The sequence below is a fragment of the Tachyglossus aculeatus genome, unplaced genomic scaffold (genome assembly GCF_015852505.1).
Source record: "Tachyglossus aculeatus isolate mTacAcu1 unplaced genomic scaffold, mTacAcu1.pri scaffold_67_arrow_ctg2, whole genome shotgun sequence".
NCBI lineage: Eukaryota > Metazoa > Chordata > Mammalia > Monotremata > Tachyglossidae > Tachyglossus > Tachyglossus aculeatus.
The window spans coordinates 726,541-753,240 of record NW_024045090.1 but is presented as its reverse complement, the minus strand read 5'-3'; the positions used below and the strand labels follow the sequence as shown (position 1 = coordinate 753,240).

At 49.5% G+C, this 26,700-nt stretch overlaps 1 non-coding gene and 1 pseudogene across 1 annotated transcript; one reads left to right on the top strand and one right to left on the bottom strand.

Moving 5' to 3' along the window:
* Positions 1-11,040: 11,040 nt before the first annotated feature.
* LOC119923935 lies at positions 11,041-11,178 on the bottom strand. The gene has a single exon (XR_005449005.1). It is a non-coding gene; the product is annotated as a small nucleolar RNA SNORA7 (small nucleolar RNA).
* Positions 11,179-14,350: 3,172 nt separating this feature from the next.
* LOC119923919 lies at positions 14,351-21,823 on the top strand (annotated as a pseudogene).
* Positions 21,824-26,700: the final 4,877 nt, after the last annotated feature.

Sequence of the window (26,700 nt, the reverse complement as noted above, 5' to 3'; positions counted from 1 at the left end):
ATCCTATTTATTTTATTTTGTTGGTATGTTTGGTTCTGTTCTCTGTCTCCCCCTTTTAGACTGTGAGCACACAGTTGGGTAGGGACTGTCTCTATGTGTTGCCAATTTGTACTTCCCAAGCGCTTAGTACAGTGCTCTGCACATAGTAAGCGCTCAATAAATACGATTGATGATGATGATGATGATGACTGGTGCCTCCACACCCCCATGTACGTCTTCCTCAGGCACCTGTACCTCATCGACCTCTGCTATATCTCCGTCACGGTCCCCAAATCCATCCCTCCCTGACCGACTGTAGATCCATTTCCTTCCTGGGCTGTGGCACCCAGATCTTCTCAGTGGTTCTGTTTGCCGGTTCAGAGGGGATCCTCCTCACGGTGATGTCCTACGACCGCTATGCAGCTGTCTGCCTCCCCCTATGCAAAGAGGTCCTTATGGACCCAGGGATTTGTGGGAAGATGGCCGCCACCGAGGGCTGTTTGCAGTCATACCATCCTCTGGGACGTTCTTCCTGCCATTTTGCGGGTCCTTTTTGATCCCCCAGGTCTGTGATATCGCGTCCATTGCCCGACTCTCCTGCTCCGAAACGCACCTCGTCATCGATGTGATCGTAGTCACCAGGGCCCTTTTAGTCGTCTTCTGTTGTGTCTCCATCGTCATCTCATATATGAGCATTTTCTGGGCCGTGCTGAGGATGCCGGCTGCCGAGGGCCGGTCCAAAGCATTCTCCACCTTCCTGCCCCATTTGGTCATCGTCACCGTTATTTTCTCCACGCCGCCTTTGCCCACTTAAAACCGACTTCCAGCTCCTCCTTCCTGTTGGGCCTGCTGGTGTCCGTGTTGTACACTGTGGTGCCCACCGTCCTGAACCCCCTCATATACAGCCTGAAGAACATGAACGTAAAGATAGCGATGGGGAGGGTCTTGTTTGGGAGTCTTTTCTCCAGAGATAGAAAATATCACTTCTCGTCTTGACCCTGTTATTTCTCCCTCTGATGATTGACTCTAGAAAGACTTGAGTGGCCTGCAAAGATCTGAGATATTTGTCGTTAGAGAATTTTCCTGGTTGCATGCTGCCTACTACCAATGGCTTCGACTAGTTTGATAGAAGAGTTTTTACCCAGCTGTTCTTGACTGGTATGTAAATTTAGTTCCCAAGCCTGGGGATGGATCCCTGCACTGGCATTCATCCCCTTTATTTACTGCCCGCAGAGGATACAGCATAGGCCTGGGAGTCAAAGAGACCTGGATTCTCATTTTGACTCTGACACTTGTCTGCTGTGTGACCCGGGGCAAGGCACTTAACTTCACTGGGCCTCAGATCCCTCATCTGTAAAATGGGGATGAATACTGTGGGCCTCACGTGCGACATGGACTGTGTTCAATCTGATTACCTTGTATCTACCCCAGTGGTTTAATACAGTGCCTGGTACATAGTAAGTGCTTAACAAATACCATTAAATAAAATGAAGAGGTAGCTGCAGAAAGGTGATTTAGACTTAATGTTGATGCTCAAATCTGCCCCAGAAGCCAGGAGCAGGGGTACAGCTTGAATATTTCCAACCACTTAATGGTCTCAGTTGCCACTCAATAAACGCCAATAAGATTTCTCTTCCTACTCTTACTGTTGCTACTATTATTATTTATTGTATATATGCTTCAATATTTAAGTATTAATTCAATCAATCAATAAATAAATCAAATTGAAGTACAACAGTAAGCCAAGGTACATTCTTTGCACACAAGGAGCTTATACTTTTCAAAAACGTTACAGGTGCCTGTGACTCACAGCCATTCAGTGTCAAAACTGGAATGAGATCCTGGGATGCTTTTCTCCTTTTTGCCAAGTCAGTCTGAATATTGGATTCAACCATGACTAACCAAATGGGCTTGAGTGCCTATTCTGCCTACCACGATATATCTCCAATCCCCAGAGTTGAAACAGAAAGTTAGTATTAATCATGGAAAAATAATGACGAGTCCGTTGAAATTGCTCTAGGAAGGAGCACCAAAGTGGGAACCACGTCGGATTGGGCAGTTATTTAGGTTGTGATGTCCGGGACCACAGAGAACCCACGATCCCAGCCTTCCGAGATTCCCAGACGGTCAGTCATCTCAGCGGAGCCCGGCACCCATCCACTCATGGAGAATCTCCCAGGAAATAACCCGGCCGTCGACTGAGGGGACGGTACACACAGCCGGAGAGCCGATATAGGGAGGGAGGATCCTAACAGTTCCCAACCCCTACTCAGACCTTTCTGTCACCCCCACCAGCGTCCAGGACGGACGAGATGAAGTGAGCCTCCCTGTTAGCAGAATACGATGCTCCCCAGCCCAGGACAGGCCCGGTGACTCCAGAGTGGAGCAGGGGAAAGGAGAGGGTCAGGGAAGGGAAATTTCAATATAAACACAGGATGTAACAGGAATTTTCCTGGTCTTTCTCAATAATAATAATACCGTGGTATTTATTAAGTACTTACCCTGTGCCTGACACCATACGCAGTGCTGGAGTAGATATGGTATAATCAGATTGGACACTATCTCTGTCCCACATGGGGCTCATTGCCTTAAGCCCCATTTTACAGAAGAGGAAACCGAGGAACAGAAAATTTAAGTGACTTGCCCAAGGTCGTCCAGCAGGTAAGTGACGGAGCATGGATTAAGACCAAGGTTCCTTAAATCCCAGGACCGCACTCTTTCCACTAGCCTATGCTGCTTCTCCAAATATGTAGAATTGTGCAACGACAATCCTTGCAGATATCTGCAAATGGAATAAACTTCTAGAGTCAGGAATGGTTTCAGTGCTGCCCTGAACCAAGGCAGGTTGACTGGAGAAGATGAACTGCCTGATTAACTTCTATCTACTCTAGTGCTTAGTAAAGTATCTGGCACATAGTGAGGGTGAAAAATTACCATAAAAACCCCCGAGATTCCCTCTAACCCAAAGATGTTCTCCTCTCCTGTGCACTTTTCTCTGGTATATTATTCTCATCCCTATCTTTTCTAAATGTCAGCGTGGCTCAGTGAAACGAGCACGGGCTTGGGAGCCAGAGGTCATGGGTTCTAATTTCGGCTCCTCCACTTGTCAGCTGTGTGACTTTGGGCAAGTCACTTAGCATCTCTGGGCCTCAGTTACCTCATCTTTAAAATGGGGATTAAGACTGTAAACCCCACGTGGGACAACCTGATCACCTTGTGTCCCCACCCCAGCGCTTAGAACAGTGCTTCGCACATAGTAAGCGCTTAACAAATGCCATTATTATTATTATTATTATTATTATTATTATTATTGTTATTATTATTAAATGTCCTTAAGCAACCAACGTCAATTCCCAGAAAATGACCAATGTCACCGTGAAGACGGAATTCCCCCTGCTGGGATTCTCGGAGGTCCGGGAGCTGCAGCTGGTCCAGGCTGCCCTGTTCCTCCTGGTTTACCTGGTGGCCCTAATGGGGACTCTCCTCATCGTGGCCGTCACCGCCCTCGACCGGCGCTTGTACACCCTTATGTACGTCTTCCTCAGGCACCCGTCCGTCCTTGACCTCTGCCTCATCTCCGTCACCATCCCCCAATCCATCCATAACTCCCTGACCGACCGTAAATAACTTTCCTTCCTAGGCTGTGCCACCCATTTCTTCTTAGTGGTTCTGCTTGTCGCTTCAGAGATGTTCATCTTCACGGTGATGTCCTAGGACCACTACGTCGCCATCTGGGGTCCCCTTCGTTTTGAAGTCGTTATGAACCGAGGGACCCGTGGGAACATGGCGGCATCTCCCTAGCCCACGTGATGGCCGCCCTGGGGAGGATCCTTGGAGGAAATGACTTCCATTTTGGGGAGAGAATCGTCATCCTTTTAGACTGTGAGCCCACTGTTGGGTAGGGACTGTCTCTATGTGTTGCCAATTTGTACTTCCCAAGCGCTTAGTACAGTGCTCTGCACATAGTAAGCGCTCAATAAATACGATTGATTGATTGACTGATTGATCCTCTGACTTGAATGATCCCAGTATCGGTCAGGGACCCGATCTTTTTATCCAACCGTGTGTTACTCGAATTGTCCCAAAGGAATCAATTAGTCCATCAATTAATTATATTATTTGAGTGATTATTATGTGCAGAGCACTGTACTAAGCACATTGGAGAGGACAGCATAACAGAGCTGATAGACACATTCGCTGTCTACTACTCAGGAGCACCTACTGTGAATCCACTGTGCCTGAGCACCGTAGTTGGTACTTTGAAGAGAACAGTGGAAGTCGTAGGCATGATCAATCAGTCAATCAATGGCATTTATTAGACTGTGACAATGTGCAGAGCACTGTTCTAAGCACTTGGGAGAATACAGAGAGTTAGCAGATACAATCCCTGCCTTCAACAAGATTACAATCTAACAAGGGAAAAAGCCACCAGAATAAACTACAGACAAGAGGAAGAAAGAAAAGGGGATATTTTACTGTGTAAAAATAATAAGGTATGTACAGTACTGACACTAATGCTAAGGGGGTTTGTGAGTACTCACGTTCATAGGTGGTACAAGAGTCTGAACACGCAATTCATTCATTAATTCATTCAATCATAATTATTCAGCGCTTACTGTGTACAGAGCACCGTATTAAGTACTTGGAAAGTACAATTCAGCAATAAAGACAGAAAGTCTCTGCCCACAATACTCTCACCATCTAGAAGAGGGGAGACAGACAACAAAACAAGTAAACAGGCATCAATATAAATAAGTAGAATTATAGATATATACACTACAAAACAAGTAAAAAGGCATTAATATAAATACATACAATTAAATATATGTACATTTATACATAAGTGCTTCGGGGGAAAGCAAAAGGATAGAGATGGGGCAATGTGAAGGGGAGGGGGAGCTGAGGAAAAGGGGGGCTTAGTCTGGGAGGAAAAGGGGGACTTGTAATAACAATACTTGTGGTATTTGTTTAGCTCTTACTATGTGCTAAGAACTGCAATAAGCACCGGGATGGATACAAGATAATCAGACCCCACGTAAAGCACACAGTAGGAATGAGAACAGGAATGTATTCCCCATTTTTGCAGATGAGGGAACTGGTTCACAGAGAAGTTAAGTGACTTGTCCAAGGTCACAGAGCAGGCACATGGTAGATCCGAGATTAGAAACTGTGAGCAAAATACCAGCAGTGGAAAATAGGAAGGCAAAGGAGAGTAAGTAGGTTGGCTTGAAGGGCAGCACTGCCTAAGGGACAGAGCACAAGCATGGGAGTCAGAAGGACCTGGGTTCTAATCCTGGCTCTGCCACTTGTCTACTGTGAGACCTTGGGCAAGTCACTTTACTTCTCTGTGGTTCAGTTACCTCGTCTTTCAAATGGGAATTAAGACTGTGAACCCCATGTGGGACAGGGACTGTGTGTAACCCAATTTGCTTGCATCCACCCCAGCACTTAATACAGTGTCTGGTACATAATAAGTTCTTGAGAAATGCTACAATTATTATTATTATTACAAGGGACTAAAGAGTGTGAGCTGGTGTGTAGTTGTAGAACATAAGCACAGAAAAGTGAAGTCAATTGTCCTAGGTCACACAGCAGACAAGTGGAGGAGATGAAATTAAAAATAATAGTAATAATAGTACCAGTAATAATATTAATAATAATTTGTTAATTGTTAATATTTGTTAATTACTTACTATGTGGCAAGCACTGTTTTAACCACTGGGGTAGATACAAGGTAATCAGGTTGTTCCACTTGGGGTTTACAGTCTAATCCCAATTTTCCAGATGAGGTAACTGAAGCCCAGAGAAGTGAAGTGACTTGCCCAAAGTCACCCAGCTGATGAGTGGCAGAGGCGGGATTAGAACTCAAGCCTTCTGACTCCAAGGCCCATGCTCTACCTGGAGGGCCATATTGCTTCGATGACTTTGAGAGCTCGCTCCCACCTCCTTGAACTGTTGCATTGGACTATTCCAAGCATTTAGTACAGAGCTCTGCACATAAAAAGCACTTAATAAACACCCTTGATCGACCAATTGATTACACTTATAATTTCTAACTGCTACCCGGAATGTAGCAACACCTATGTCTTGTGGATGGAAGACAGGAATAGGAAACATGCAAAGTGATTAGAGATCCAAGTTGGTGAGAAGTTGGGGTGAAGCCAGTGAAGTTGAGGAGTGAGAAGCAGCATGACCTTATGGATAGATCAAAGGCCTGGGAGTCAGAGGACCTGAGTTCTAATTTCAGCTCACCCACCTGTCTGCTGTGTGACCTTGGGCAATTCACTTCTCTTTTCTGTGCCTCTGTTCTTCTGTTCTCCCTCTTACCTAGACAGTGAGCCCCATGTGGGACAAGGTCCGTGTCTAACTTAATTCACTTGTATCTACCCCAGCACTTACAAGAGTGTTCGACACACCGTAAGCGCTTAACAAATATCATTACCGATCCCTGAGCAGGGAGGGGAGCCCCGGATCACAGAGATTGTAACAGCCTTCCAGACCTTAGCTCTTGCCATTCTTCTTGACAGGAACTTCCTCCTTGTTCAATCCACTTCCTTTTGTGTCACTCTTGCGCTTGTATTTGCTTTTTTTATTCATCCCTATATCAGTTCCACAGCACGCACGTCCGTATCCGTCATTTATTTATTTATATTCATGTCTATCTCTTCTTATAGACTGTACGCTCATCATGAGCAGGGATCGGGAATACCAACTCTTTCATATTTACTCTCCCAAGTGTGTAGTTCAGTACTTTGAACTCAGTAAACACTCAATAACTATGATTTATTGATTGATCGATCGATAACCCCATCAGGCCTCTGCTCTCTCCATCTTAAAAATCCTACTGAAATCTCATCCCGTCCCACACTGAGAAGCAGCGTGGCTTAGAGGAAAGAGCACAGCTCTGGAAGTCAAAGGACATGGGTTCTAATCTGAGCTCTGCCACCTGTCTGCTGTGAAACCTTGGGCAAGCCACTTAACTTCTCTATGCCTCATTTACCTTATCTGTAAAATGGGGAGTATGACTATGAGCTCCATATAGGACAACCTGATGACCTTGTGTCTACTCCAGCTCTTAGAACAGTGCTTGGCATATAGTAAGTGTTTACCAAATGCCATCATCATCATCATCACCCAGAACGTTTCCTCCTTCATTTCTCTTCTCTTCAGATCACACCCACTAACGCCCTTCGCTTTTCTAAAGATTTCATAAGCTCCTTATTATCAGAGAACGATTCCACTAATTCTGACGTATTGTAATCTCTACCCAAGCACATAGTGCACTGCTCTGCACAAACTAAACACTCAATAAATACCACTGATTTTTTACGTGCCCTATTACTTAAGCACTTACTTTTCCTTATTTCTTCTGTCTATAATTTTATTGTCTGCTTCCCCCCTCTAGACTGAGGAGAGGATTTATGATTTGATACTCTATCATAGTCTCTTAAAGACCTTAGTATAGGACTCTGCACAGCTTAGGAGCTCAATAAATACTACAGATTGAATGATTGATTAAATTACCTCTTCAGCACTTTTTCACCACCACTGCGGTTATACATGTTTTTGTAGACCCAGCTAGGAGTAGATTGAATGTTTCCAGAGGCCATTGAGGACATTTCTAAGGTACTGGTTATGTGCTTACTTTGTGCCAGCCACTGAGCTATGTTCTGGGGTGGATACAAGCTAATCCCTGATTAAGCCCCCCTTTTCCTCTGATCTCCCTCCCTTCCCCATCGCCCCAGTTCGCTTCCTTTCCTCTACCCCTCCTCCCCGGGTACAACACTTGTGTATATTTGCATATATTTATAATTCTATTAATTTATATTAATGAGGTGAATATATATATGTACACGTATATATGTGTATATTTCGATTTAATTTTATTGATCCTACTGGTGCCTGTTTACCTGTTTTGATGCCCTCCTCCCCACGTCTAGACTGTGAACCCGTTGTGGGCAGGGATTGTTTCTCTTTGTTGTTCAATTGTACTTTCCAAGTGCTTATTACAGTGCTCTCCACATAGTAAGAGCTCAATAAATACGATTGAATGCATGAATGAAGGAATAATCAGGTTGGGTATAGCCCTTGTTCACATGGGGCTCATAGTCTAAGTAAGAAGGGCATAGGATTTAATCCCCATTTTACAGATGCCTAGAAGAAGTAAAGTGACTTGACCAAGGTCACCTAGCTAACACGTGGCAAAATGCTGGGGTAGTTACAACAAGATAATCACTTTGGATAATCAGTCCTTCGGAGGGTGCAACTGAAGCACTGGGAAATGAAGTGACTTTCCCAAGGGCACAAAGCAGATGAGTGGTGAAGTCAGTATTGGAATCTAGGTTCTCTGACGCCCAGGCCAGGACTCTTTCCACTAGGCCAACCTGCTTCTTTTCTCCAGACACAAACTGAGCTTGCTAATCTGTCACTTCCTACCTCTGTGTTGAGGGCTCTGATTCTCCATTGGTTACTCTGAGTAACCAATCATACTCCCCCAGTGAGTCTATAAGGATACATTCTATTTTCGATATGGTATTTGTTTAACACAATCCCTGTTCCATATGAGGTTCACAGTTTACGTGGAGGGTGAACAAGTATTGCATCTTCATTTTACAGTTGAGGAAACTGTCAAAATCTCCAGTGGCTACCAGTCAACTTGCACATCAGGCAAAAACCCCACACTCTTGGCTTCGAGGCTCTCCACCACCTAGCCCCCTCCTACCTCACCTCCCTTCTTTCCTTCTACAGCCCAGCCCACACCCTCCGCTCCTGTTCCGCTAACCTCCTCACTGTGCCCCGTTCTCGCCTGTCCCGCCGTCGATTCCTGGCCCACGTCATCCACCTGGCCTGGAATGCCCTCTCTCCACACATCCGCAAAGCTAGTTCTCTTCCTCCCTTCAAAGCCAAATTGAGAACTCACCTCCTCCAGGAGGCCTTCCCAGACTGATCCTCCTCCTTCCACTCCCCCTCCCTATCCCCCCGCCATACATCCTTCCCCTCCCCACAGCACCCGTATATATGCTGGTACAGATTTATTACTCTATTTATTTTACTTGTACATATTTACTATTCTATTTCTTTAATTTTGTTAATATATTTTGTTTTGTTGTCTGTCTCCCCCTTCTAGACTGTGAGCCCGTTGTTGGGTAGGGACTGTCTCTATATGTTACCAACCTGTACTTCCCAAGCGCTTAGTACAGTGCACTGCACACAGTAAGCGCTCAATAAATACGATTGAATAAATGAATGAAATGAATGAGGCCCAGAGAAGTGAAGCTACTTGCCCAAGGTCACCTGGCAAGCATTCGGGAGAGCTGGGACTCTCATGCCCAGGTTCTTTCCACTAAATCATGCTGCTTCTCCTGTTCAGAAGCATACCACTCTCTCCCTGTCTCGTTCTCTCTGGATATGGGTATATTTATGTAGAAGAAGATGCTGTTGTTACCATGGGAACATCACGTGCCAGGACCGTTGCTGCTGTTGGGAGTGCCGGGTCCTTACTTCTGTAGGACCTCAGGAACCATGTGACCAGAGGGCTATGGCGTCACCTGGCCCACGGTGTCCCTCCACAGGGGCCCAGGCCGGTCTTCCGTGGACACCCCTCAGAGCAGCGACTGCTTTATCTACAAGAACAGTCTGTCTCGAGAGCAGGTCAGCATCCATGGGAGAGCGGGGAGTGGCTGAGGGCCCCTGGCCGCCCCTCTGTGGCTGACCGAACCCAGGAATCCGAGGAGAAAGAAGGGACCTGCCCAGTCCAGAGGCGGTCAGTGCCCCCCGACCAGCCCCGGCTGCCCTGGTGAGAGTGGAAGGGGTTAGAGAGAGGTGGGATGGAACCAGAAGTAAGAAGCCAGAGATGTAGCCATTCTTGGGAGATACTCTCACTTTGGGAACAGGTTAGAATTCATTCATTCATTCAATCATATTTATTGAACGCTTACTATGTGCAGAGCACTGTACTGAGTGCTTAGAAGACACAATTCCGTAACAAATAGACACAATCCCTGCCCACAACGGGATCACAGTCTAGAAGGAGGGAGAGACCAGTTCAGACCAAGACCGTACCTCAAACAGGGAAAGCTTGTAGGAGGGGAATGGCTTGCCAGCAATAATGTCATAAATAATTTTGGTACATGTTAAGTGCTTACTGTGTGCCAAGCACTGTTCTAAGTACTGGGTTACATACAAGTTAATCAGGTTGGACACAGTCCCTGTCCATCATGGGGTTCACACTCTTATCCCCATTTTACACATGAGGTAACCGAGGCACCTGGAGGTAAATTGACTTACCCAAGGTCACACAGCAGACTTGTGAGGGATCCTCGATTAGAAACCACATCCTTCTGACTCCGATACGCATGCCCCCAGTGGCCGCATCACCGACACAGCTTTCCTCCCTCCAGCATCCCCACCCTGGCTATCATGGCAATCACCTGTCAGGCTCAGATGCTATAATCGAGCATCGGTATGATGCTACAGTCATTTCGGCTGTCAGTGGTTCTTGTATGTCAAAAACGTTTTCAGCGGGAAGGTGATTGTCAGGGATGAGAGAGTGTGACTGATTCCGGGAAAAGCCCCGGTACCACCATCAATTCTTCTGAACAGAAGTTCTCCTACGAATCAATTCCTTTCCGTGTCAGGAGAGTTTGCATGTGCCAGTGTAGCTTTGAGCTATGCCGTTGAGAGATACTCTAGCTAGGGTTACCCATAACGAAGAGGTCTATGCGGAAGCGTCAGACAATGTTGATATACCTGTGCTGAGCAGCTGCGGGATGGGAAAGAGTCAAAGGCAGATGAACAAATGATCAAACTGTCGATCAAAGACAACAGCAGAGACTCAGGTTTTCACTGCGTGCAAGGAGGCGAAGGTAAACCACTTCCTTATGTTTACCCAAAGAACTCTATGGATGCACACACAAGAATGATTGCTGGTGGTTTATCTATGAAGATTTTTTGGTAAACATATGGCAGTGGTTTAGCATTGCCTTCTTCCATGCGGTAAAACTCGAGTCTCCGACCTCGACTCTCTCCCATGACGTTGCTGCCCAGCACTAGTGAGTTTTGACTTGTAGCAGATTGTCTTCCACTCGCTAGCCACTGGTCAAGCTAGGAATGGAATGGGCAGGCCTCTGCTTGACTCTCCTTCCCGTAGCCGAGACTAACAGAATACTGGAAACTCTCCAGATGCGATTCTGAGAGGGGCTGAGGTTGCTAGTGTGAGTATAAAATCACTTCTAGACTGTAAGCTCATCGAAGATAGGGAACATACCTACCAGAATCATTACACTGGACTGTCCCAAGCATTTAGTAGAGTGCTCTGCACACAGTAACTGCTCAATAAAAACGTTGATTGGCCTACAAAATTTCACACCAGTTCATCTCTTTATGCTCTCTGGTAGTCTCCTATCCGCAATTTATTTAGGTTTCTGCCTCCCCAAATAACAACAATACTTGTGGCTCTCGTTAATTGCTAATTATACACCAAGCCCAGTAGTATGTACAGGCGTAGATGCACAGTAATCACGCGATCTCTACCCCACACTGGTGTCACAGTCTAAGTAGTGGGGAGAACAGGCATTAAATTTCCATTTTAGAGATGAGAAATCTGAGGCTCAGAGTAGTTACGTATGCTGCCTAAGGTCACATAGCAGGCACGTGGTACAGCCAGAATTAGAACCCAAGTCCTCTGACTCCAAGGACTGTGCCTTTTCCACTACACTATGCCACTCCTACAAGACTTTGAGCTTGGCATTCCTTGACAGCAGGGATCATTTGTACTAATATACTGACTTTCTAGGTGCTCAGTACGTACAAATGATTGATTTACTCCTACGGGAATTAATGTTGATTCCTTTATCAACGCCATCAAGGCCTGTAAATTGAACTCTTCCCTCTTCCTGTACAGGTAATCGACATCATCCTGAGAAATGTCCAACATCTCTACGGTGAGGGAATTCCCCCTGCTGGGATTCTCGGAGGTCCGGGCGCTGCATCTGGTTCACGCTGTGCTGTTCCTCCTGGTCCACCCTGAGACCCAGACGGGGAATCCCCTCATTGTCGGCCTCAGCGCCTTCGACCGCTGTCTCCAGACTCCGGTGTACTTCTTCATGAGGAACCTGGCCTTCATTGATCTCTGCCTCATCTCCACCACTGTCCCGAAGTCTGTCACCGTCTCCTGGACTAACTGCCAATCCATCTCGTTCTTGAATTGTGCCACTCAGTTCTTCCTGATGGTCCTGTTTCTTGCCTCGGAGATTTTCATCCTCACGGCGATGTCCTACAACCGCTACGCCGCCATCTGCCTCCCTCTGCGCTATGAGGTTCTCATGAAACCAGGGACTGTGGGAAGATGGCTGCCGCCTCCTGGCTCATCGGAGGGCTGTTCGGAGTCTTGTTTTCAGCTTCGACCTTCTCCTTGTCCTTCTGCGGGTCCAACGTCATCCAGCATTTTTTCTGTGACGTCACCTCCCTGCTGAAGATCATCTGCTCTGAAGACCACTCTTCAGAGTGGTGTACTGGGGTGGAGGGACAAGGAGGGACATGGAGGCAGATAGAAGAGTCGGAGCCAGTATGAGGAGATGCTCGCACTCGGGACCTATGTTGGGGTTCCGACCAGGATGGTGTCCCCCGACCGGGCAGAGGACTTGCAGGAAGGGGGCATTGTTCAGTGCGATGTCCCCAATCATCACAGGCCCCTCCACCCTGATTGTCTTGTATGCACCCCAGTGCTTAGTAACAGTGCCTGGCACATCGTAAGAACTTAACAAATACCATTATTATTATTATTAATATTGTTATTGTTATTAGTATTATTATCCACTGACAAACCATGACTACCAGGCAACTGCCTACCGGGTATTGGCACTGTGGCACAGCCTTGGAAGTTTGGATGAGTTTACAGTCTACCCAGGCGCTCTGACAGTGTTCTGCACACAGTAAATGCTCAATAAAACAAATAAATGAATGGATGAATGACTCTTAGGCCCATGCTGTTTCCAGTAGATTACACTACCTTACAAGTCACAGCACTGATAACGCGTTCACTCTCAGAAAGGAATAGTAGCAAGTCAGATAAACTTTATTCAGAAGAAGACATCGATACTAAGGAATGCAACACAAGGAGGGAATTTTTCCACATCACTTTAGCCTGAAATTTTGTAGAGCTTCAGTGCTCTGGGAAGGAAAAAATATTTTTGTTAATTACGAAGGTTGAATGACTTACCCAATAGTAGCTGCGTGGACAAGGATAGAACTCAGGCCTGGGAGTCAGAAGGTCTTGGGTGATAATCCCGGGTCTGCCACTTGTCTAATGTGGGACCTTGGGCAAGTCACTTCACTTCGCAGGGGTTTCAGTTCTCTATTTTGTAAAATGGAGATGAAGACTGAGCCCCCTTGTGGGATATAAACTGGATCCAACTTGTTAGCTTGTATCGACCCCAGAGCAATGCCCTCTAAGCCAGGATTGTCCAGCACACACTGATCCTATCATACATGCCTCCGAACTCTGAGAAGACCTCCTTTCTCAGCCAGGAAAGACAACTGTTCGTATGGACCCTTCTGTAGGAGGTCTTACAGAGGTTAGCGATGGAAATACCAAACCAAGGAGACAGCTTTTGTCCAGGGAAAAGCGTGGGAAAATCTATTCTTTAGGACTCTCCCGATGGCGGCCTTCATTTCCCGGTAGATGAGGGGGTTCAGAGCAGGAGGTACCACTGCATAGAACACGAACACCAACAGGTCCAGCGTCGAGGAGGAGTTTGAGGGTGGGTTCAGATGTGTGGTGACGGCTGTCGAAATGACAACGATAACACTGGCGAGAAGAGGCAAGCAGGTGGAGAAGGCTTTGTCCTCACCTTTGGCGACCAGCATCCTCAGCGTGGCCCGGAAGATGCGCACCTAAGAGACGACGATGAGAATGAAGCAGACGATGGCTAACTCTACCCCGGCGGTGATGCTCACGTCGACGGTGATATGGTCCTCAGAGCAGATGATCCTCAGCAGGGAGGGGACGTCACAGAAAAACTACTGGACGATGTTGGACCTACAGAAGGACAGAGAGAAGGTCAGAGCTGAAAACAAGACTCCAATCAGGATTCCACCGAGCCACGAGATGGCGGATATCTTCCCACAGGCCACTCTGGTAATGACGACGTCGTAGTGCAGGGGGAGGCACTTGGCGGCGTAGCGGTCATAGGGCATCGCCTTGAGAACAAAATCCTCTGAAATGGCAAGCAAGACCAACACCAAGAGCTGAGCCACGAAGTCCAGGAAAGAGATGGAGCTGTTATTAGTCAAGGAGATGGTGATGGATTTGGAGACAGTGACGGAGATGAGGCAGAGGTCGAGGACAGACAGGTGCCTGAGGAAGACATACATGGCAGTGTGGAGGCGCCGGTCGAGGGTGGTGGCGGCGACGATGAGGAGATTCCCCGTCAGGGCCGCCAGGTAGAACAGGAGGCCTGGACCAACTGCAGCTCCCGGACTTCGGAGGAACCCAGCAGGAGGAATTCCCTCACCTTGAAGACGTTGGGCATTTTTGGGAGGCGGCATTGACTTTCTGCAATGGGTGAGGGAAGAGTCAAAGTTAGAGTCAATTGATGGGATGAGTGAAGCAATTGACAGGACACTTAATGGTGATTCTGTATGGAAAGGAAACAGTTATTGAATTGAAAATTATCTCTGAGTTCACCATTGAGACAGTGAACAATTCTGGGAAATGATGTCGACTCCCTGCACCGGAAGAGGGAGGGAAGACTTCAATATAGAGACACTGATGTTTTACGAGAAGGAATAGGACCAAGTCAATCAATTCTATTTATTGAGGACCTATAGAGGACACGTGATCACTGCCCCCAAGGAGCTTCCATTCTATTGGAAGCACCAAGTTTCGAACTGTGTACAAGCAGGGTTCTATTGGAGAGAACACAGGCCTGGGAGTCAGAGGACCTGGGTTCTAATCCCAACTCTAACACTTGTCAGATATATAGCCATGGGAAGGTGACAGTTTCTCTATGCCTCAGTTTTCTCGATAGTACAATGAGGATTTGAATCCCTTTTTCTCTCCTACTTTGTGAATCCCTTGTGAGACAAGGACTATGTTCTACAAAATTATCCTTAATCTCCACCAGCTCTTAATACTTTGCTTGGAACATCGTAAGCAGTTAACAGATATCAGGAGTATTATTTTGGGCTGAGGAGACTGAAACTGAAATGAATAGAGGATAGGAAAGGTCAGAGAACATAAGGATATGAACATGACTGTTGCAAAATTTTGTCGGTGGTTTTAGAGTCAAAAATGAAGTGCCTTTGGACATAAAGTCATCCATTTAGTACAGAGGGAATGAGCCTGGTAGACAGAAGAACCTGGATTCTAATCCTGTCTCTGCGCCTTGTCCCCTGTATTACCTAAGGTCAGTCACTTTCCTTCTCTGTGCCTCAGTTACCTCATCTGTAAATTGGGGAGTATGACTAAAAGCACAATGCGGGGCGTGGACTAAGTCCAACGTGATTAGCTTGTATCCACCCCAGTGTTTAGTACAGTACCGGGCATAGAATAAGCACCTAACGATACCCTAAAATGAACAACAAAAAACCCCACATATACATCAAACTGATTCCATTTATTTGCATTTCTGCATTCCATTCACAACTGCACACACACAAACACAAGCATAAATCATCATTCATCTAATCCTTTCCTAATGCACCGCTCAGCCTATGTCTTCTCCTCTCTTCAGCCTCCTCTCAAGACAAGTTGTGTCTTTTCACAAGCAACAAAAACTCACATTTAGCTTGAATGCTCTCCACCCTATGGCTGCACTTCATCCTCTTTCCATCGTTGAACTTGTCTTCTCAGCTCTCAAAGCAACTTCCTAGTTGTTACTCATGATCGGCTCTCCCATTTCCATCCTAGTCGGGAGCTCCCTCCCTTAGCCACTCAAAATCAGAGAGAGCACAGGTCTTCTCTAATTCTGAGCACTGCTAAAATCCCCCATCCCCCAACCAGCTAATCCGATTCATTTCCCAGCCCTCTAAACCCACGTCACCTAACTCAATCGCGAATTAACTGATTTCTATCAATCAATCAATCAATCGTATTTATTGAGCGCTTACTGTGTGCAGAGCACTGTACTAAGCGCTTGGGCAGTACAAGTTGGCAACATATAGAGACAGTCCCGACCCAACAGTGGGCTCACAGTCTAGAAGGGGGAGACAGAGAACAAAACCAAACATATTAACAAAATAAAATAAATAGAATAGATATGTACAAGTAAAATAAATAAATAAATAAATAAATAAATAAATAAATAGAGTAATAAATATGTACAAACATATACATATATACAGGTGCTGTGGGGAAGGGAAGGAGGTAAGGTGGGGGGATGGAGATGGGGGACGAGGGGGAGAGGAAGGAAGGGGCTCAGTCTGGGAAGGCCTCCTGGAGGAGGTGATCTCTCAGTAGGGCCTTGAAGGGAGGAAGAGAGCTAGCTTGGCGGATGGGCAGAGGGAGGGCATTCCAGGCCTGGGGGATGACGTTGGCCCGGGGCTGATGGCGGGACAGGCGAGAACGAGGTACGGTGAGGAGATTAGCAGCAGAAGAGCGGAGGGTTCGGGCTGGGCTGTAGAAGGAGAGAAGGGAGGTGAGGTAGGAGGGGGCGAGATCATGGAGAGCCTTGAAGCCGAGGGTGAGGAGTTTCTGCCTGATGCGCAGATTGATTGATAGCCACTGGAGATTTTTGAGGAGGGGTGTAACATGCCCAGGGCGTTTCTGGGCAAAGACAATCCGTGCAGCAGCATGAAGTATGGATTGAAATGGGGAGAGACACGAGGATGGGAGATCAGAGAGGAGGCTGATGCAGTAGTCCAGACGGGATAGGATGAGAGTTTGAACGACCAGGATAGCGGTTTGGATAGAGAGGAAAGGGCGCATCTTGGCAATGTTGCGGAGCTGAGACCGGCAGGTTTTGGTGACGGCTTGGATGTGAGGGGTGAATGAGAGAGCGGAGTTGAGGATGACAACAAGGTTGCGGGCTTGTGAAACGGGAAGGATGGTAGTGCCGTCAACAGAGATGGGAAAGTAAGGGAGAGGGCGGGGTTTGGGAGGGAAGACAAGGAGTCACTGCAGTCTCGGGCACTGGGCCTCAACGGCCTCCTAACCTCCCCTCTCCACGCCCTTTAACACCAGACAGAGCTTCTGCCGGTCATAGCGCTGGTGAATGGGAGCAGCGAGAACCGGAAATAGGAGGAGCCACGGGAAAACGGACATGTCGAGAAGGAAGAGGGGGACAGGGAGCCGGGCGACGAGCAGGAGGTCATCGACATACAGGGCACAGGCTTCACCGTCAAGATCTTCGCGCCAGGGACCGATAATTTTTCTCTACAGTTATGGAGGGGTGATGTTAGGAGGAGGGCGGCTGGCCTGTGGTGGAGTGGAGAGCCAAGGTGGAGTCAGGGGCAGGAGCCGCAGGCCAAGAGGGCGTCCCTGGGCTGAGCTCAGGCCATCGCACCGTTGCTGAGGACAGACCTTCGGCTGAGTCAACCCAGCCTTCCCGGGCCCGTGGAGTGACTTCCGGTGGGTAGGACCGGGCTTAACACCCGAGGATGATGGCGGCACGGGGGCAAGGTCTAGCTAGACCCCCTGCCCCAGGCCAACCCAGCCCCTCCCCTCGTAGACAAGGGCACGCTGCTCCTGCTCCTCCTCCTTTCGTCCCCGAGGAGGAAAGACCTTGGCGTCAGAGGCTCCGGGGCTGGATGGGAGCGAGCAGAGGGGGCACCCACGCCGGACCCTGATTGTTGGCCCGGTTGTCTGCAGGTCTCTCCACAGGAGATGGAGCAGGAGATCTACCAGGTGCTCATAGACTGCGAAGACACCTGCCGTCGCATCTGCTTCTCCCTGCAGCTGGATGGAAACATCCGAAACAACCTAGCTGAGTTCAAGAGCAGTGAGTGGCTGCTGGAGGGGGCCTCGTTCCGAGGGTCTCCTCACCCTCGGCTTCAAGGCTCTCCATCACCTCGCCCCCTCCTACCTCACCTGCCTTCTCTTCTTCTACAGCCCAGCCGGCACCCTCCACTCCTCTGCCGGTAATCTCCTCACCGTGCCTCGTTCTCGCCTGTCCCGCCGGCGACCCCCGGCCCACGTCATCCCAATGGCCTGGAATGCCCTCCCTCCCCACATCCGCCAAGCTAGCTCTCTTCCTCCCTTCAAGACCTTACTGAGGGCTCACCTCCTCCAGGAGGCCTTCCCAGAATGAGCCTCCCCACATCCGCCAAGCTAGCTCTCTTCCTCCCTTCAAGGCCTTACTGAGAGCTCACCTCCTCCAGAAGACCTTCCCAGACTGAGCCCCCTGCTTCCTCTTCCCCTCCTCTCCCTCTCCATCCCCCCCGCCTTACCTCCTTCCCTTCCCCACGGCACCTATATATATGTATATATGTTTGTACGTATTTATTACCTTATATATTTATTTTACTTGTACATATCTATTCTATTTATTTTATTTTGTTACTATGTTTTGTTTAATTCTCTCTCTCCCTCTTGTAGACTGTGAGACCACTGTTGGGTAGGGACGGTCTCTATATGCTGCCAACGTGTACTTCCCAAGCTCTTAGTACAGTATTCTGCACACAGTAAGCGTTCAATAAATAAATATGATTGATTCAGTGGTGGAAGGCATGTCCTCCCCCTCATCCCACCCTGTACGGTGCGGGTCAGAGGGTGGGCGGCCTGGCTCCCCGATACGGGGGTGGAAGAAGGGCATGGGACCCAATCATTCGGAGGCCTCGCGGGTCTGCATCTCTGGCCGGTGGGGGGAGATTCTGGGATTGCTTCCTCTTCATCGTGTCCCCAGCCTCCCCCCGACTCGACCATCAGCCGCCTTCTGGCTCTCCCCCTCGAGGTCCCCGAGGCCCTGGTCCACATGCGCCACATCCAGGGACTGCTGAAGAGCCTGGATCCGTCCGACGCCTTCAACGGCCAGGACTGCAACTCATTGTCCTTCCTGAGCGTCTTCACGGACGGCGACCTTGGTGGGAGGGGCCGGGGGGGCGGCGGCGGGGCCCTCTGGGAATGGGAGAGGGAGGGCTTCCCCTGTTTGCTCTGGCCCCTGGTGGGCGGCTGCAAAGACAGCGACAAACAGAAGAAGAAGGCTGGGGAGTTGGAGCAGATCGACTGTACGACCCCCGAGCATATCCTGCCCGCGAGCAAGGAGCGGCCGCTGTGCGACCTGTAGCCGCAGAACCGTGACTGGAAGGTGGGGCGGCCGCGGGAACCGGGTTTGGCGCCGGTGGGGCAGCGGCACCGACCGCCGGTGGGAGAGGATTTAAGGCAAGGACAACAGCCTCGGCTGGCCACACCTGATGCCCTCGCCTCTCCATCCACTGCAGTGCCTCAAGATGCTGACCATGATCGGCTGGAACCCACCCCCCGTCAACCACAAGATGCACGGGGATCTGGTCTACCTGTTCGTGGTCACGGCCGTGGACCCCCATGTCAGCATCACTGCCTCCACCCGCGGCTTCTACCTAAACCAGTGAGTGGGGGTCTTCTCGGACGGTCTGCGCTCATGGCATGGGGCCAGGCGGGGTGGAAGGGGAATTGAATGCTCCATGTCCCCCTGCAGGTCCACGGTGTACAGCTTCAACCCCAAGCCTGCCAGCCCCCGTTTCCTCAGCCACTCCTTGGTGGAGCTCCTCAACCAGATCAGCCCGGCCTTCAAAAAAATCTTTGCTGCCTTTCCAAAGAAAATGTACGGCGGGGGGCCTCCCCCATCCTGCCCCTGGGTGAGGGACGCCAACGGCCATGGCCTTTCAGCAGCCCCCGCTTGAAGCGTTTGGTCCCCAAGTGGTCTGGCGAGAACCCAGTGTCCAGTCATTGAGGAGGAGGAAGGGCTTAGCATCGTGACTCCGTCCATTCTCTCCGCACCGGGTGGGAAGGCGTTGGGAGCTGGGGGCCCCGAACAGCTGGAGAACCTAAGCGAAGAGCTGGGCCCGTCTGGGAGAGGCTGGGAGCCCTCGGAATCGGTCAAGGGCCGGGATGGTGAGGAGGCGTCCTCGTGCCCTGAGGCTGATGGCTGTGCCCCCTCTCCCCTATTCTGACTGCAGAGTGCAGCGCCACCTCCTTCGAGAAGATCACCACCCCATTCCTGGTATACAGCTGGACCCAGGCCCAGTACGCCATGGACTGCGTGCAGGCTGAGGACACCTACACCTCGCGGCTGGGCTACGAGGACACATCCCTGGACAGGTGCCTGCCTGTCCAACCTCCTCGCCCCTTGCCCCGTGGGGTCAGCATCCAGGCATTCCCAAGGTCCGTCCCCCCTTCCTGGCCTGTCACTGTGGAGCCAGGGTGAAGGGGGCGGGTCCCAGGCCCAGTCCTGTCTGAGGGAGTGGCTGTGGGGCTTTGGATGGAGCAGTGTCTATCCTCCCCATCTCCCTGGCGTGGAGCCCTGGCAGAGTTGTGTTATCGCCCCTCTGAAAACCAAGCGAGGCCAAGGTGTGATGCAGGCTGCACCCTGCAGAGTACTGGCCTCCTGACCCTCGCCCTCCCACCTCCCCTCCGCCACCCACCAGACACGGGATTGGAAGGAGGGCCTGCAGACAACGCGAGAGCTGCCCCGGAAGAACCTGCCCAAGCGGCTGCTGAGGCAACGAGCCATCTTCAAGGTACGGGTATGGCTAGGAGCTGGTTCTGTATGGGTGGGAGATTGGGGGTGGGCAGCTTGCCCCAGCCTCCTCCCACACCGCCGCTCGGCACCTGAGCCCAAAGACTGACCAGCACCATCAGGCCTGGGGACTCCTGCCCTGAGCCAAGCCCCTGCCCCCTCCAGGTACACAGTGACCTCACGGCGTCAGTCACCCGGGGGGTCATGACGGGATCGACGGGAACGTGATGGCCATCAACCCCAGCGAGGAGACCAAGATGTAGTTGTTCATCTAGAACAAGCCTGGACTTTGATGGGTGCGACCACTACAAGGACTTCGGGGGCGACACGGCCGCCTACGCCGCCCCCAGCCATGACCTGAACGGCATGCGCACCTACAACGCCGTGGACATGGAGGGCCTGTACATGCTGGGCACCGTGGGAGTGGACTTCCTCGGCTACGTAATGCACATAATAAGCGCTCGATAAATATGTTTCAAGATCAATTGATTGACAGTAAATTATACTGTGTCAACCTAGCTCAGTAGGCAGGAAAATTCGTGAGAGCAGGGATTACAACCTTTCTCACTATTTGTCTTCTCCCAACATTTGGGAAGAACTCTTACAGGGAGGAATTGCTGAGAGTGAGAGTTGCGGTCCAAGGCTGGTCAAGCTCTCTCAGCCCTGCCTGTCATTTAGCCTCTGCAAGGGATTCTGGGATCCACTGAAGGCCAAATTGATTGTACACAGTGCTGAAACTATGCTGGATCACGGTAGTCCGGCGTGTGGTCAGCAAGGTAGCAAGGTTTGAAGAAGGAGGAGAGGCGTGTGATGGTTGGGGGTTACTGAAATGGAAAATATTTCCCCTCCTGCTAGCACCCCTGCCCCTCTGGGGGCAGCGGCCTTGGTCCGAACCCGAACGTAGGCCCCAGGCTAGCTCCATCTCTTCCATCCTCATCTTCGTGCCCCACACATCTCCATCCCACTTACCCCCGGTCACTCTCACCGGGGCAACGTGTGGCTGGTCGCTGACCTCTGCAGGACTGGTCTGATGCCCTCTATCCCCTCATACTCCTGGGTTCGGCCAGCCAGGGAGGAACTGAGAGGAGCCCTCGATCCCTCTCCACTCCCCCTCAGACTCTGAGAAGTTCTCCAGACGGCCCCCATTCCTGTAGATAAAACAGGAGCTGCCGATGGACCTCACGGCCTAGACAAACCAAGCACATCTGGTCACCTGATTTCTGAGGCTCCTGGGAGACAAGAGCACGCCCCTGTAGCATCAGCGATGGTGCCGTCCCTCGGGGTTCCAGTGGAAAGAGCGTCCAGCGTCCCAACCGTTCCTGTTTTCAACGACAGGCTTTAGCCACTGTGAATGGTTTCACCTTTGTCTAATTCACAACCTGAAACACTCAATCTGTCAGTCAAGCAGCCAACTGTAACTTTTGCTTATGGCTTTTGTGAAGGACTTACTATATATCAGGCACTATGCTAAGTGCTGGAGTAGTTACAAGCTAATCAGATTGTACAGAGTCCATGTCCCCCGTGGGGCTCACATCTCAATCCCCATTTTACAGATGAGGAAACTGAAGCACGGAGAAGTTAAGCGACCCTGCTCAAGGTCACAAAGAAGACGTATGGTGCAACCGGGATCATAACTCAAGTGCTTTTGAATCCCTGGTCCCTGCTCTACCCACTAGGAAACGCTGCTTCTTCTGATTTGTCCTGATTACAAATCCACTGAAGCACTCTTCATACTGACTATATAAACTGTACTCTTGAATCAAGCGTTCACACATTTTCTCATCTTTACCTTCTCTCCTTCCTCCTCTATGTAATTTATTCTAGATCTAGCTCCCCAGTTAAATCATAATCTCCTAGAGAGCAGGAACAATGCAATTTTATCTCTTTCCAACTCTCCTGAGAGTTTACTACACTGCCTTGCACCCAGGATCTGGTCAATAAATACCATTAATAATAATTATACTAATAATTATGGTCTTTGTTAATCGCTTACTATGTTTCAAGCACTGTTCCAATTGCTGGAGGAGATACAAGGTAATTAGGTTGGATTCCCAAAGCCTTAGGCCACGGTAAAATTGAAAATAAATTATGGTATTTGTTAAGTACTTGCTATGTGTCAAGCACATAGTCTAAACACTGGGGTAGATACAAGGCAATCGGGTTGTACCTTGTAGGGTTCACGGTTTTAATCCCCATTTTACAGATGAGGTAAGTGACGCATGGAGAAGTTAAATAGTTCGGCGAAGGTCACACAGAAGACAAGTGGCAGAGCAGGGATTTCAAACCGCACCCAAAGTGGATTTACTGTACTAAGCACTTGGGAAAGTTCAGTGCACCAGTGTTATTAAATACATTCCCTGCCCACAATTAGCTTAAAGCCTAAAGGGACTCCCATTCCTTTAGTCCATGATGCGTCCCTAAAACTGGATTGCCCATCCTACTTCAGTCTTAGCAACCTCCCTCCCAGACTTTGAAAATTCATCAACTTTCAGCATTTTCTGCGAACCCAGTGGGACAGCTAAGTTTCTGGCTAGGTCCAAGGGCAGTTCCTTAGTTAAGTGGTTGTGTGATATTATTGAGTCCGGTTGAGTGACCCTTCCAGGTTCCTGCTCGTGGCGGTCTTCATGTCCCGGCTGTAGATAATGGGGCTCAGAGCAGGGGGTACCACTGCGTAGAACACGGACACCAGCAGGTCCACGATCAAGGAGGAATCTGAGGGCGGCTTGATGTAGACAAATGTACCTGCAGAGAGGTAAACAGTGACGACGACAAGGTCGGGCAGGCAGGTGGAGAAGGCTTTGACCCGGCTCTCGGTGGCCAGCGTCCTCAGCAAGGCCCGGAAAATGCGTACATATAAGACGATGATGAGAATGAAGCAGACGACGCCTAATGCCATCCCGGCGGTGACGCTCACATCGACAGCTACGTGATCCTCAGGGCAGGAGATCTTCAGAAGGGAGGGGACGTCACAGCAAAACTGCTGGACGATGTTGGACCCACGGAAGGACAGGGAGAAGGTCGGAGCTGAAATCAAGACACCAATCACGCCCCCACTGACCCACGAGGTGGAGGCCATCTTCCCACAGGCCCCTATGTTCATGAGGACCTCTTAGCTCCGGGGGAGGCAGATGGCAATGAAGCGGTCATAGGACATGGCCGTGAGGATCAACAGCTCTGAGCAGGTAAACCAGACCACGGAGAAGACCTGGGCGGCACAGCCGAGGAGGGAGATGGATCTATGGTCGGTCAGGGAGTTGTGGATGGATTTGGGGATGGTGACGGAGATGTAGCAGAGGTCGAGGACGGACAGGTTCCTGAGGAAGAAGTACTTGGGGATGTGGAGGCGTCAGTAGAGGGCGGTGACTGCGACGATGAGTAAATTCCCCGTCAGGGCCGCCAGGTAAACCAGGAGGAGCAGGGCGGCGTGGACCAGCTGCAGCTTCCGGACCTCTGAGAATCCCAGCAGGAGGAATTCTCTCACAGTGGAGATGTTAGTCATTGGTATGTGATGATGACTTCTTGCACAGGACAAAGTTCTTCATGAGGTGAATAAATCAAGGGGTGTTTTGCCGGTGAGTCTATGGGAGGATAACTTTATGGTATATTGGAAGAGGGTTATCAATTACAAAATGATCTAGGACCTTGGTAAAAGACTTCCACGTAACTAGGACGGACTTTCCAAGGAGGACTGACACCATAATTCTCCATGTGGGGACAAAAAGATGAAAAAATTGCAAGAGGGGAAAGCAGTCACAGAAATAGTAGTAGTAATAGCAGCAAAAGCCCTAGTAGAAGTTGTAGTATCAATCAATCAATTAAGAAACTGCATTTTTGAGCATTTACTGTGTGCAGAGCACTGTACTAAATAATTGGAAGAATGCAATGTAACAGATTTTGTAGACATGTTCCCTCCCCACAACAACCCTACTGTCTAAAGGGGGATAAAGATGTTAATATGAAACAAATTACAGATACGTACAGAGACTGTAAGCTCGTTGTGGGTAGGGATTGTCTCCGTTATATTGTTATATTGTACTCTCCCAAGCACTTAGTATAGTGTTCTACACACAGAGCTCTGCTCTGAGCTCAATGAATACTCATTCATTCAATCATATTTATTGAGCGCTTACTGTGTGCAGAGCGCTGTAATAAGCTGATTGACTGATAATAGTAATAAAGATAAAGGTGTTTATCGAGACCCCGGTGGACACAAAAGGCAGGGATATACTAACCCTACACGACAACCGGAAACACACAAATTCATTCTCACACCCAAAATTACAGCTAAACATAAATGAATCCAAACACACAATGCCCTCACATGTATTCCTGCTCACTCACAGACCGGAGTTCTCCCACAGAAGAACAGTCAGACAAAGTCAATTGATAAACGCGATAAGTGCTTACTGTATGCAGAGCACTGTGCTAATCACTTGGGAGAGTACAATACGAAGACGTAGGTAGTCGCATAAACCCAAAACTGTATCTAGTCACTCATTCGGCTCTTCCCTGAACCCCAAACCTGTTCCCTAAGGGGAGATGGAAATCATTCCTCACTGTTCCCTATCCAGATATCCCCCTTCCTTAAAGCCTGGGATTTGCTCCCTGATTCTCCTACCCTGCCCTGAGCACACGCACACACGCGCACACACAAAGCTGTGGATCCAGGGAATCGGATTGCAGGTGTCTCTATACGAGGAAAGTGAACTGCAGACTGACGTCTGGCTAAACATGGAAGGCTCTGGCGTGGGACCTCAATTACATACGTCACTTCGGGCTTGGCAGAGGGTGGGAGAAATGATTAATTGATGGTATTTGCTCAGGGCTTACTGTGTGCGGAGCACTGGACTAAAGCGTTAAGGAGCAGGAGAGGACAATCCAACAGAGTTGGTAGACACGTTCCCTGCCCATAACGAGGTGAAAATGTAGCGGGATGGAAGGATGATGGGACATTGATGAAGGGACGATGGAGGGAGGATGGAGGGACGATGGAGTGGTGATTGATTGATTGATGGAGCGATGATGGAGGGCCGATGAAGGGATGTCAGCGAGACGACGGAAGTGGTGTCCTAGAGCAAATAGCAGATGAGTGCTGGTCCAGGACAAAGACCATGCGACTAAGAACTTGAGCAGAGGAAGGGATTCTAATATTAGTGGCTTGTGCTGTGCTACCTGCCACTGACTCATCCCTGCTGAAGCCTGGTTTCTGTTCCTGCAAACCCGCCTGCAATGCTGCCCTGGTCCGAACTTCAACCTGAGGTCCGAGTGCGAGATTCGTCACGGATTCACTACGGGCTGCTGGCCTCTCATCGCCCCTTAATCCCCATCACAGGGAGCACTCACCAGGACGGCGTGGGGCTGGGGGTCGCCGTCCTTTGTCAGTCTGGATTGGTCCTCTGTCTCCCCTCGGACTACTAGCTTCTTTCAGCCCAGGAGGGACATCGAGGATCCATCAGCCATCAGCTCTCTGCTTTCCCGAGGACATTGAGATGCTTCTGCAGATGGACCCCGTCCCTCGAGATAAAGCAGCTGCCACTCTGAGTGGAATCCTTGGAGGTTCCAGATCGGTCCCCAAATACCTGAAGTGACTTGCAAAATGTCACATACCAAATGAGTGGCAGAACTGGGATTAGAACCCAGGTCCTCTTGACTGCCGGGTCCATACTCTTTCCGCTAAGCGACACTGCTTTTTATTTAGAGAAATTGTGACTCTGACCCTGGTCATCAAGTTCCATATTGAAATTACCCCTCATATTTCCCCTGCTCTTCTCCAGAGTCACCGGGCCTGTCCTGGACTGGAGAGTATCTATCTCTGCTGATAGAAAGGCTCACTTCATGTTGTCAATCCTGGACGCTGGTGGCGGTGACAGGAAGGACTGGGCGAGGGGTGAGAGCTGTCATGATCCTTCACCTCCTCCTGGCTTTCCGAATGGATGCGCCGTCCCCTCAGATGATGGGAAATTCCCCTTGGGATCAGGGGCCCGGGGCTCCGCTGAGACAGCTGACTGGCCGGAAATCTCGGAAGGCCGGGATCGTGGGCTCCTTGTGGTCCCAGTCCCCACAACCT